Raw genomic sequence first — 14,857 nt, 5'->3', positions numbered from 1 at the left:
TGGTCATAGGTGTACATACCGGTTTGGAGTTCTCTAACCCAAATTTCTTCAACAATTTCTTTATATATTTAGACTAAAAATTAAAAATTCCTTTATCGTTTTGATTTACTTGCAAACCAAGAAATAAATTCAACTCACCAATCATAGACATCTCAAATTTCTTCTGCATCTCATTAGCAATTTTTCTGCATATACCTTCATTTCCTCCAAAAATTATGTCATCAACATACACTACAACAATTAATATTTTTCCTAAATCAATTTTGAAATATAAATTGTTCTCAGTTGAACCCTTCTGAAATCCTCGATCAATCAAATACTTATCTAGCCTTCCATATCAAGCTCTAGGTGCTTGTTTCAATCCATGTAGGGTCTTCTTCAATCTACAAATAATGTTTGGATCATCTTTCAACTTGAATCCTTCCAGTTGTTCAATGTAAACTTCTTTCAATTATCTATTTAAAAATGTTGATTTCACATCCATCTAATAAACTTTGAAATCCTTAAAAGCTGCAAATTCCAAAAACATCTTGATTGCCTCCATCCAAGCAACTAGGGTATATATTTCTTCAAAATCAATACCTTGAATCTGAGTATAACCCTTGCAAACAAACCTTGCTTTGTTTCTCACAACCTTTCCAACTCCGTCCAGCTTGTTTTGGAATACCCACTTTATATCTCTCGGTCTATTAACTAATTAAAATGTCTGATTCTTCTTAATCTAATCTAGCTCTTCTTTCATTTCCTTCATCCAATTCTAATCATTGTAATCTTCTTCTACTATTTTCAGTTCAATTTCTAAAAGTAAACACAACAAGACTTGTTCTTGACCTACTTTGCTTCTTGTGATGATACCTTTGTTCAAGTATCTCCAATAATCTGATCCACTAAGTGATTCTTCTGAACATATCTTGGTGTCTTAGATGTAGATGTTGAAGCTTCCTGAGATTCATTTTCTTCTTCTCCTTCTCTGATATTTTCTTCCCTTTTTCTGTAAGTCAATTCATCAGATTCATAACTAGCCAATTTATCAAATTCTTTAGAAATTTTTTCATCAACCTTCACATTTGTACTTTCAACAATTTTGTTCAACCTTTTGTTGTAACAATGGTATGCCTTTCTCCTTGTAGAGTATCCTACGAATATGCCTTCATCAGATTTGTTGTCAAACTTTCCAATATCATCCTCATCTCTTTGGATGTAGCACTTGCTTCCAAATATCTTAAAATATCTCACTGTCAGAGTTATACCATGCCATAGTTCATAAGATATCTTTCCATGTCTTTTTTGGTATAGAATTATGTTAAGAGTGTATACTACAATATGAATTGCTTCTCTCCAATAGACTTTCAGGAGTTTTTCTCCTTCGATAATTGCTCTAGCTACCTCTTGAATTGTTTGGTTCATTCTTTCCACTTCACCATTCTACTAAGGTGTTCTTGGGGTAAACAAAGTTATCTTTTAATACCATGTTTCTCACAAAAGTTGTTAAACTCATCAGAAGTAAATTTTTCTCCTTTGTTAGACCTCAAGCACTTAATCTTTCTATCAACTTCATTTTCAACTTTAGCCTTTAATATTTTGAATTTCTCTAATGCTTCTTACTTCTCTCTAAAAAATGCAACCCATGACATTCTAGAGTAATCATCAATCAATAACATGAAATACTTATCACCTTGTACACTTCTTGTTCTGGTTGGACCACATAGGTCTGTATGCACTAAATCCAACAATCTGGTGGATGAATGCTCTATTCCTCTATAAGTTCCTCTTGTCTACTTTCTAACTTGACATTCTCTGCAAATGAACATTGTTATCCGGTTTGGTCAGCCTTAGTAAATCTCTCACTGCATTTAATAAACTAATCTTCACCAAATTATCAAAATTGATATTACACATCCTTCAGTACTAGAGCTAACTATCATTGATTTGAGATAACAAATAGTGCTTTGTAGCTCCTTATAAAAGATCCATGTTTCCACCAATCCTTTTCCCTATCGCAATAACAATTTGGGATCATTTCCGAATCTCACAATCATAATCCTGAAAAACAACATTGTAACCATTTTTGCACATATGTCCAACACTCAAAATATTATGATGCAAACCCTTCACATAGTAAACATTGTTAGTGTTATACTTTCCATCAAAAGAAATAGAACCAATTCCCACAATTTGTGTTGTCTGATCATCTCTGAACCTAACACAACCACCATCATACTTATCCAGTTTTACAAACTTACTTTTGTCACAAGTCATATGATTTGAACATCCATTATCAATCAACCGTTCATTTCTATCTCTTCTAGCATGTAAATCAATAGCAATAGTCTTAGGAATATCAATCTTAGGTATATCTCTTTCTACCAAGAATAAATAATCAACATCTTCATATTCAAATTCATTATTTGAAATGCCAACATCATCTTTGACATAATAGGCTCTCTTATTAAATTTTCCTTTACATTTTCTAGATTTTTGTCTTAGACCTTTTTCTGGACACCTAGTAGCAATATGATTAATCTTTCCACATCTAAAACATTTAAGAGATAACATACCTTTGTATTTGTCAGTGCCTTTCCTCAATCTCCTTACAAAGTTTGCTTCCATCTCATCTGAACTTTCATCTTTCGGATCTTCCTTGGAGGCTTTAAAGGTAGACTTAGTCTTAGCTTTGTCTTTTCCAAATTTATCTCAAATGTTGATGAGGTACCATAAATCTGCTCTCTAGTGAACTTCTTCGGATCATAGATTTCTTCAACAGTTGAGATCTTGTCACTGTAACTTTCTGGTAGGGACATCAAGATCTTCTCAATTATGTCTTCATCTATCAAGGTGCCACCAAGTTCTCTGGTTTCATTTACCGCATTGTCAACCTTCTAAAAATAGCTAGTTATGTCCTCACCTTCTTCCATTTTCAAGTTCTCATATCTGCACTTAGTTGTTATCTTATTTGATAACTTGACTTTGTCATTTCCTTCATAGATATCTCTCAACTTTTCTCAAACCTCATAAGCAGTATTCAATGAAATGACCTTTGTCAATTCAGTCTTAGATAAAGCACTAAAGATAACATACCTTACCTTTTCATTCTCTTCATAAGCTTGAATCTCATCGGGAGTGGTAAGACCATTTTTTGATTGAACATACTTAGTTTCCATTGCTTTCCAAGTGTTTTAACCCAAAGATATCAGGTAGCCTCTCATCTTCACTTTCCAGAAACTATAGTTGGATCCTTCAAAGATAGGATTAGTTAATTTGTGTGCCATCAGATCAAGATCCACCTCAAGCAGTTAAGCTCCTCTCTAAGGAACCAAAGCTCTGATACCAATTGTTGAATATTCAAGCTCTGATAACTTAAAATAATTTCTTTTATTCTTTGCACATCTAGATCCAAACCAACAAAATTAACTAAGACAAACATAACATGAAAAGCATAAACATACAACAGATCACATGATGAACACCAAATATGATGTGGAAAACCCAAGAAGGGAAAAACCACAAAGAATTGATAGTTATCAATATAAAACATGGGTTAAGGTGACATCAGTTAAGGTGATTTTTACAAAGGATGGCTCACTACTAGAATGTTCACCATAGGTGGGCTCATTGTAGGTGGGCTCTCTACTAAAGAGAGAAATAAAGAAAGAAAGAATCCACCACTAAAACACAATCTGCAAAACCGAACTACTTTTGGTGCCTCAACATCAACACACTCTCACATATCACCAACAATCAGATCTTTCCTTCTCAATCTCACATATCTTCAAAACAATGCAACACTTTTTATATGTCTAACTCATCTAGATCATTCTCATATATATATTGTCTCCAAGAAGCACAATCTTCCAAGTCATCCAAGATAGAGATCTAAAATAGGTCAACACTAAACATTCTAATGGTAGGAAGGAATGAGAAATAGACAATACCACACCTTAATGGTTAGATCAACACTTTACAATCATTACATATTCTAGACCCAAATCATGACTCACATGCTACACCAAAAGATGCTACACATCCTCGAATTCCAAACTTAATCTGAACCCAAACATCATCACCTAAAATACCAAAAATAAGAATGGAATCAAGATACACATGAATACAATTGATCAACACCATATCTAATAACCAAAAATATCTAAATCACCAACAACACATCTAATCTACCAATACATCTTTCGAAGCACCAAATATTCTAAGAACGCATATTTTAGATCACCAATACAAAGAAATCAGAGACATCAATGACAACCATTATGTTGACATCAATGAAAACCACTCAACATCATCACCTATTGGTATTTTGATAATGTCTAAGTTGTGATTGTCATTGATGGACACACACTTATTTTATGTATGAGTTATCCTCCACTGGTAATATGTGTTGTGTTGTTCACACTGGTATTATATGCCATTGTATGTATAGTCTTTATTTGTTGAAGACTATCGGTGTTTTGAAGAAGAAGCTTACCGATCGTAGCGGTATGAAGACCTCAAGCGGAACGAAGACCCCTAGCAGAAGTTAATCTTTTGATCAGAACATTATGTTCTAGTTTTCTAGTCTTATTCGTTAAACCGGTAATTGGTATATTGTGCCAAACCGGTATAATTGTCAAGTGTGATGAGTTATCATCCACCAACACTTTAGCGATGTTTTTGTGTCGTGTTACCAAATATGTCTAGATGCACTATACCTAGGAAATTTTAGTCTAATCTTATTGGACTGACATGAAATCAGATTCCTATATGAGGACATCATGTCTAGGGTTTTGAGGGATTGATGTGTGTGAGTATTCTAGAGTAGATTAGGTCTGTGCAAAATAGGTATCTCATTGTAGAGCTTGTGAGTGCAAAGGATAGAATATTGAAGTAATGTTGTAATGCATTAACGGAGATCTATCAAGGATCTAATCAAGCATTCTATGCTATCTTCTAGATCATTCACTTGTTGATTACTAATCTCTTCGACAAGTCTGAAACCCTTAACTGGGTAGGCCCATCCAAGCCTATTGTAAATCCTCTAACGAGGTGGTTCATAGTCGTGGATTTGAAATCCTTTAACAGGGTAGTCTTTAACAGGACTTATCTCCTAATAGAGATCTGGATTACTAACAAGATCTATTCTAGTGAAGAACATTGTAAGGCCTTAACCGGTCTGACCCTAATCGGTCTGGTTATTATTCTACAGATAGTTGACTTGTGAGTTTTACTCACCGTGGTTTGTCGCATTTGGGTTTCCACATCAAAATATCTTGTGTTATGGTGATTGTTCTTTTGTGGGTGAATGCTCTATTTTCTATTTGGCTTATTTATGTTTTAACTAGTTTGGTGCTTAAACTACTGTACCAGTCTACTGGAAAATTGTTAAGAGTTTGGTTAAGTTCTTAGGCATACTAATTCACCCCCCCCTCTTAGTATTCATCAATTGGTATCAGATCCAACCTTTCTATAAGTCTAACCACTTGGAAGGAGATATGGGGGAATACAGCATGAAGGAACTCACTCACCGTCTGACTGAATCTGAGAGAGCCTATGATGAGCTCAAAATTAAGTATAAAGCCTCTTTAGCCAAGAGAAGAGAACTTGCTGAGCAATTGATGGAATTTACTGAAAACAACTCTTCCGATGAAGCAGACATGGAGGCCCTAGTCGGAGAAGTGGAGAAACTAAATGAATCCAAAACTAACCTAAGGAGGGAGTTGGAAGGACTGACTATCAGGATGAGTCAGGAGCTAGAAAACAGAAGAAAAGATGAAGATTTAGTGAAGGACAAGGAGCATGAGATCTCTAAGTTTAAACAAGAGATTGGTACCATCACTGCTCATTTGCAAGAGGGTAATGAAGAGAAAGAAGAAAAACAAGTAGACCTCAATGCTGCTATCTCTCAAAATGAAACCTTGATGAAAACCAATGATTCTCTTTCCAAGGAACTTGTTGAATCAAAGGAGATACTTGCAAAGTTCAGCCGGAGTGCTACTAAATTGGAACAAAAGCTGGAATCAGTGAAGCCATCAAAGGATACCACTGGACTTGGTTTCTCTTCATATGAGGAAGGTGAAGCCTCTGGAGCCAAGAGTAATGCACCAAAAGAGCAATCAGTACCTAAGAGCAACAACAAGAGCAAAGGTAAGCCAAAATTTAAACCTATATGCTTCAATTGTCAAAGGAATGACATACTACCAATGTATGTAGGAGCAAGTCTTACAATAACTTTCCTTACATACAAAACAATGTAGCTAGAACTGGTAGATTTAATAGTCACTATTATGCATGCAACAAGTTTGGGCATAGAGCTTTTGAGTGTAGGTCAGTTATGAACAACTCTGGAAGTTATGCACCAAGATCTAAAGGAGTTGTCACAGAACCTCCTATGAACCGGTACAGAACCTATGACCACTGGTCAAATGGTTATGGAGCGGCAAATAGTTGGAGAGCAACCTGTTTGATCTATTGTGGTAGCAGTCACACTACTACAACATGCAGAAGGAAGAATGGAAATGTGAACATTGGACCATGGAGAACACCTGGTATGGTATTCTAGCATTGCAACAAACCGGGACACACTGCTAGAGCATGCAGACTAAGAAAGAATCCATTAGGAGACATACCAGTTGACCCAGAAGGGAAGATCGATGTTGAAACCATTCAAGCAGATATGGATAAAACTTGGAAAAAGAAATCTGAAGGGAAGCCACAAGATGTACCAGTATCCACACCTAGTGTGGAGATCCCTGAACCAACAAACTGAACTTAGAAAATCTTAGAGGGAACATATCGGTAACAATGTCTCGAACCCTCAAAGTATATCAGTAAAGTGCCTTTATCGGTATTGGTTACTTGTCAACCGATAGAAGAAACGAAGTCGTAAAAAAGAAAAGTTAGGGTTTGTGCCCTAACGGTGATGCATTTATTATGGTAGGTAGGAGCATATTTAAAAGTGACTTTCGTCGTCATTTTTACTTACCTATTTTCAAAAAGAATTTTTCTAGCTTGAGAAAAGCAACAAGAGAGATTCATCTTGCATTCAAAAGAATTCAGGAAGATATCTTGCACAAGATTTTGCAGTCATTTAGAGTGGTAAAACAAGCTTTTGGAGAAGTGTGTTGCGTTCGACATTGGTGTACCCTAGTTCAAAATTGGTGAACCCTAGTTTGGAATAATAAGGTATTTTTCGTCGAATCACTCTCATCATTTGGAATTATTTTGATATGGATTCTACATCTGAAATCCCTTCTAGTTCTACGGAACCTGAGGAATCATCTGAGTTTCTTAGGAGGAAAGTGAAGTACAATGCCCTATCTAAAATTCCTGTCGTAGTCATTGTCGAAGGGGATGTTTTAGTATACATTGATTGCAAACTAGAAGACCTAGGGTCTCTAGTGATTCACTCCCATCTAAGTCTGTTCTGTGGAAATGATAAGAAGATTAAACCTGAGTACAATGTAATCAAGAAAAAGAAACTTCACAATGCAGTATATTTTCTCAAGGAATTTGCCGAAGAACACATTAGGATTATTCTAAGTAGGGTTCATGGTGATAAGATGTACCTTGAGCGAACCCATGATATTACACCGGAGGCAATTCATGTCGTGACCGGTTTCTGCAATGTTGGGGAAGTTCTCGTTCTTCACAAGATCACCAAAACCAAAGTGATAGAGCTCACCAGTTCTGTGAGTGACCAATAGGCAACGACTATAAACACCATAAAAGATGACTTGGTGAAATGTGCATGCATAGTAATCGGGTATAGAGTATTCTATGCTAGTAAAATGAATTTTGTTCCTACAGCTGCAGTGCATGTCACCTATAGGATGATCAAGGAGAATGCAGAATGTGACTTATGTACCTGCATGAAGAAACAACTCATGGAGAGCCTGAAGTCCATCAAAGTGGACAAAACTTTGAGGTTTAAGTTTGGTCAACTGCTTATCAGTTTGTTTTTCTATTTTCAAGGATATTTTCTAGGAGTTGGTGATGTTCAATGGTTGAGTGACCTACCGGTTTCCAGACAAATAAAGGAGAGTCTGCAAGTTGTGGGAACTGCATATTCGGAGACTCTGAATAGGTATTTTGATGAGTTCAGACTAAAGATGAACCAGAGAATGAGAATATTAGGTGATCTAATCAAAAAGTATGAAGAGGATATCTGTTTCACAATTAAAGTTAATCACTACATAATGGAAGCAGTTGAGCCCAGAGAAGATGAAGTTGAGCCTATGGGCTATGAAGTGGTAAATGATATACTCAGAGGGTATGCCTCTACCCTACTTGCTTCACCACTGGATCCAAAGAAGAAGAGGACCGGTACTTACTCTGAGAGGATCAAATCTATTGAAGTACCGAAGTAGAAAATGAGTAAAGCAATGCCATCAACATCAACATCGGTTACATTTGCTGCCAGTCCTAGAGTGACCAAGAGGTCACCAGCCAAAAAGAAACCGAAGGCTATTCTACCAAAGGTATTCAAAAGGAAGAGAAAAATAAGGAATAATTCATCGGATTCAAAAGACATTGAACCAAAGGTAGAAATGAAGAAGACAAGACAATCAAGCAAGAAGACGAAGTCCACCGGTAATGTACCAACAACCTCTGCACCGATAAATATACATGTTGCTTCTTACCAACCTATGACACATTTTCAAAGAAATATGAAAAATGTTAAAAGGAAAGTACTTGATGATCTAAAGGATTATTTTGATGATCTTAGGGATAGTGAAAAGGAAGAAGTAGAGCTAGAAGTCATTAAATATTTGTGTGATAATGACTGGTCTCCAATTGACATTAAACCTGTTGTTCCTAATTCTTTGTATAATTATTTGGATAATAAATGGTGCATTGTCATTGAAAAGGAGCAAGAAATTAGGGAAGAAATATTTTCCCAATATTTTCCTGATGCCTCTAATTCAGAATTGTTTGAGATTCTTAATCGGTACAAAGGCATCTTTTTCATGCGAAAAAGAAGACTTCAGCTACTCGGTGGAAAAACCTTTGAAGTGGAAAAAGACACTCATTTGTAGGTTAAAGAAACTGTCAAAATGTAGAAAGTATCCGAAGCTAATTGACTGGCTGAGCAAGAGCTTGACCTATTCACAACCAAATCAGATGAAATCTTTGATAATCTGGGTGAAAGAATAGCAGATCAAAATGAACCCATTGATGTTGATGAACTAGATGTTGAGGACACCACTCCAGAGAAAGAGAAAGATGAAAAGGAGAGAGTGGAGAAAGAAAAGGATGAGAAAGAGGCAAAAGAGAAACAAGAAAAAGAGAAACTAGAAAAAGAGAAATAGGAGAAAGAGAAACTAGTAAAAGAGAAAGCAGAAAAAGAAAAACAAGAGAAAGAACAAGCGGAGAAAGCAAGACAAGAGAAAGAGAGAGAAGAGAAGGAAGCAGAGAAGAAGAAGGAACAGGAGAAGAAGGAACAGGAGAAGAAGAAAGAAGATGATAAGAATAAGGAGGAAGAGGAGAAGAAGAAGGAAGAGGAGAAGAAAAAGGAAGAAGAGAAAAAGAGGGAAGAAGAGTGGAAGAAAGAAGAAGAGAAGAAGAGAGTGGAAGAGGAGAAAGAGAAGGCCGCCAAGGTAGCCCAAGAAAAAGAAGAAGAGGAGAAGAAAAGATAAGAGGAGATCAAGGCAAAGGAAGGAGGATAGACTCCTAAGGCAACCGGAGATCAAGCCAAGTAGGTTGATCCCACTGGTCCCACCGATTTGACTCTTGCCTGTCTTACTTAATCAATTGATGAAAGTGAGCTACTGAGGAGAATTCAACTAGCGTAGGTCAGATTGGAAGAACTGAGGAAAAAGAAAGAAAATTATGTCATTTAGTTTTTTGTTGACACTCTTTCCAATCTAATTCCCGATACTAACCTTCCCAGTACCGATTCCTCACTAGCCAAGTTAAAACTTCTTTGCACAGTGGTAGATGATCAAGTGCAATCTTTAGAAGATGTTGCCCAGGTTTCTACAGAGAAGAAGCATGAAAAATCTCTAAAAGCTTCATTAGTAAAGAAAATGGATCCAGACAGAGCAAAACTACTTAAGAAGAAGGATTATATAGGTTTAGCTATGGGTGAAGGCAACCTACTCTTGAGAAAAATATGCCAACCTCACCTATTTTGTGAAGATGCTCTGCAACAAAAGAGTCAACTCTAATCGAAGTTAAAGAATTATATCGACAACTTCAAATTTCCATATGATTCGTTCAAAGTGTATGGACAGATTGTTCACACTCACTAGCATCAGATTGCAAAGATTGAATCAGAGATCTGCAAGCGAACTCATGATCTGCAGGAGCTCCAATTGCTTTTATTACCAAGATTGCAGGTTCTTCAGAAGTGCTTCCTGAACTTGGAAGCTATTATTGTAACACATGAGATGAGCACTATTGTTGCAATGGAAGAATTAGCCTTCCAGATGAAGACCGAAAGTGAAATTGTTGCCTCACTTCTTGATTCATGGTCTTCAAACATGAAGAATTTTCTGAAAAACTTTAAATCTCTTTTTGAGAAGTTTTACTCTTTATTGTCATGAACATATACTCTGTTTTATGCAATATCACTGTGGTAAATTTTGGTGAAACGGGGAGTGTTTGCATTACTTTGTCATTGTTGGCAAAGAGGGAGTAGTATTGAAAATTTTATGCACATACTTATAATTTTTGCAAAGGGAGTAGTGTATATGCTTAGGGGGAGTAATTTTGATTATGGCATCTATTTTTGTTTTGTAAGTACTTAGATGTCAAAATTTTCCTAAGTGTTGCCATCAATGCCAAAGGGGGAGATTGTTGGTATTTTGATAATGTCTAAGTTTTGATTGTCATTAATGGACACACACTTATTTTATGTATGAGTTATTCTCCACCGATAATATGTATTGTGTTGTTCACACCGGTATTATATGCCATTGTATGTATAGTCTTTATTTGTTGAAGACTATCGGTGTTTTGAAGAAGAAGCTTACTAGTCATAGCAATATGAAGACCTCAAGCAGAACGAAGACCCCTAGCAGAAGTTAATCTTTTGATCGAAACATTATGTTCCAGTTTTCCAGTCTTATTCACGAAACTGATAATCGATATATTGTTCCAAACCAGTATAATTGTAAAGTGTGATGAGTTATCATCCACCAACACTTTAGTGGTGTTTTTGTGTCGTGTTACCAAATATGTCTAGATGCACTGTACCTAGGAAATTGTAGTCTAATCTTATTGGACCGACATGAAATCAGATTCCTATATGAGGACATCATGTCTAGGGTTTTGAGGGATTGATGTGTGCGAGTATTCTAGAGCAGATTAGGTCTGTGCGAAATAGGTATCTCACTGTAGAGCTTGTGAGTGCAAAGGATAGAAGACTGAAGTAATGTTGTAATGCATTAATGAAGAACTATCAAGGATCTAATCAGGCATTTTGTGCTATCTTCTAGATCATTCACTTGTTGATTACTAATATCTTTGACAAGTCTAAAACCCTTAACCGGGTAGGCCCAACCAAGCCTATTGTAAATTCTCTAACAAGGTGGTTCATAGTCATGGATTTGAAATCCTTTAACGGGGTAGTCTTTAATAGGACTTATCTTCTAATAGAGATCTGGATTCCTAACAAGATCTGTTCTGGTGAAGAACATTGTAAGGCCTTAACCGGTCTGACCCTAACCGGTCTGGTTACTATTCTGCAGATAGTTGACTTGTGAGTTTTACTCACTATGGTTTTTCCCATTTGGGTTTCCACGTCAAAATATCTTGTGTTATGGTGATTGTTCTTACGTGGGTGAATGCTCTATTTGCTATTTGGCTTATTTATGTTTTAACTAGTTTGGTGTTTAAACTGATGCATCGGTCTGCTAGAAAATTATTTAAGAGTTTGGTTAAGTTATTAGGCATACTAATTCACCCCCCTCTTAGTATTCATCATCACCAACATATCTACAACAAGAAAAACCTATATAAGACATGCAATTGACAAACAATGTGTCTGGTTTTGGGAATGAAACATCTCATATAAGAGTTTAGTTTGGTTTTGAGAATGTACACCTCATATAGGACATGAAAAATAATGTATTTGGTTTCAGGAATGAAGCATCTCGTATAAGAGTTAGGTCTGGTTTTGAGAATGTATGCCCCATATAAGACATGAAAAAGGACAACCAAGCAAGGCATTATGCAAGGACATCTACAATTTGAATAAAAAATATGTTACAAGGAGGGTGTGATGTATGCCCCCCTTAAGATGTCAACATGACACTATGTCAATGTCTTAAAGAAGATAGAGCCAAGGATACACACCTTCATCACCAAGAAGATATCCTTTAGACAACAATGTACATAACTTCAAGCTAAATAGACATGACTCCTATAATAAAAGAGAAATATAGTGGAAAAGAGATATCTTGCAACAAGTGTAAAGGGGTCTTTTTGATGAAGAGATCATTTTCTAAATATATTTGTCTCCAAAAAATAAAGGGGGTCTTTGATAAAGATAATGTCTTTGAAAAGGACAAGGAGACTAAGAATACACACCTTCTCCCATTTCTAGGAAAAAATGGATCCTTAGTGAAGAATTGTACACATTTTCTTAAGAGAGAGTGTTCATAAGAGATGTACTATTTCAATCAAAGAATAGGTCCTAAGCAAGGAACACACATGTAATCACATGAAGGATAATTCTATGCAAGAAATGACATCAAATTAAAGATGCAACTCAACAAAGGAAAGACGAATCTTTGGAAGAGGAGAGAATTGAAATAGTGTTCTTCCCCCCCAAGCATGGAGACAAGTACACCAAAGAGAGATCGTTTATAAAAGAAACACTCTTCTAAAATAAAGAAAAGATACTCATCAGGGATACATTTTCCTACAAGAGGGATGAGATTCTCAACAAAGATATGAACATCTATAATATAAAAGGGTTCATTATAAAAGATACAACTAAATAAAGAGAAGGATTTGATGAATGATTATAGACTTTTAACACTAAGTAAGAGGTCCCAATTAAGGATATGTACATATAAGGCAAGGATAAGATCCTCATCGGGGATACTTGTTCCAATAAGAGGGAGTGGATCCTTAGTAGGAATATACACCTCCACAATCAATAGATCTTTATAAAAGACACTACTTCACAAAGGGAAAGTTTAATCTTATGAAGAATAGGTGTTAATAAATCATTCCTCGCCCCACAACATAAAGACAAAAGAATATACAAAATAGGCTATTATGTTGCTACCAAAGTATGATTGCACTTCAAATTGTACCACTATGAATGACAATGAGCCCCCAATCGGTAAGCTAGCAATGCCACATAGTGAGGAGAAACATAATAGCCACTAATGTTATTTAATTTCATGATAGAGTGGACAAAGAAGTTGAATACATCATGTTAAATTCTCTATAATAAATGAAAGTAAAACCATACATAAGTATTGGAATATCTTGATCAACAAAATAGTCTCTAGGAGAAGAATAGGCCTCCGAGTCATGTTCCTCTTGCACACAAACTTCCTCATACACAAAAGAATCCTTAGGAGAGGGAAAAAATTAATTCATTAGGGCCTCATTTGTATATGAGAGAGTATTGGAATGGATAGAAGATAAAGCCTCAGAAATGGGATTATCAATCCTATTAATTCCTTGGAGAGCTTCATAAAGGGGTTTGTCAATCATCACAATTTCCTTATGTGTGAGATGAGTGTTGAGAGATGTAGAGGATGATCTAATTGAGATGAAGTCATCAAGGGTTTCATTTAACATATCGTGCAGTCCTCACTACTAAATATGGCATTCATATTGAGATATGGTCTTCAAGAGGCTTTAGTGGGCTTTGAAGGATTAAATCCAAGTCCAAATGAAGTTTCCATTGTATCCACTTTCAGCTAAAATGTGGAAACCTGAACCATAAAGGGATGCTATATCAAAAAGAGATGGTGGGGCCTCACATGTCTCAATGTTAGAATTAGATTAACTAGAGGAAGATTTTGAAGAATGGTTTGAATTAGAAGTAGCCACAAAATTGTTACTAAGTTGTTTAGGAAAAGTTGATTTCTTCTTAGGTTCCACCATATAATCATCCTTTTTAGTCTTAGGCTCCATTGGGGGGACTTTATATTCTCCTACAAAGGCAGGTGTAAAATCTAAGGATCCCCAATCATCTTCTAAGTGTACCTCTTCAGATGAGGAAGTATGTTTAGGAGGAGATGGTGTTTTGTCTTGAGTAGTAGAAGAATTAGAAGAATGTGAAGAAGATTTATAGTTAGATGAAGTTTGCAAACAAGCTTATAAATTAGTATCAATATGCAAAGTATAAATCTTATCGTCATAAATGAATTTGACTTGGCGATGAAGAGTATAAGAGACAACTTGCATATTATGAATCCAAGGTCATCCTAAGAGAAGATTGTAAGTAAGACTATTGGGTATGACTTGGATATGTGTAGGTAAAATAACATGTCCTACCTTTATAAGAAAGGTTATAGTACCTAAGGATGCTTTAGCAATATTGTCAAAGTCATGAATAGAAAGAGATTCAGGTTGAATAAGAGAAATGTCCACATTAATCTTATGCACCAAATCAATGCTACAAACATTAAGGTTAGATCAATTTTCCACTAAGGTTCGTCTCATAGAATTACCATTTATAAGGGAAACAATCATAAGAGGGTCATATTAATTTTGAATCTCGTTAGTAGGTAACTTATTTTGAGAGAACATAATTTCAGCTTTAGGTGCTTTCATAGGATAAATCAAAGAAGTCATATTATTAGGTGTCTCTATAGGTGGAACATCTAAGTTCTTTAAAGAATCTTGTGAAATTCCATGATAGGTGGGTGAGGTTTGAATCAACTCCCAAATAGATATCTTG

The sequence above is a fragment of the Cryptomeria japonica genome, chromosome 7 (genome assembly GCF_030272615.1).
Source record: "Cryptomeria japonica chromosome 7, Sugi_1.0, whole genome shotgun sequence".
Lineage (NCBI taxonomy): Eukaryota > Viridiplantae > Streptophyta > Pinopsida > Cupressales > Cupressaceae > Cryptomeria > Cryptomeria japonica.
Note: the sequence above shows the minus strand (reverse complement) of the source record.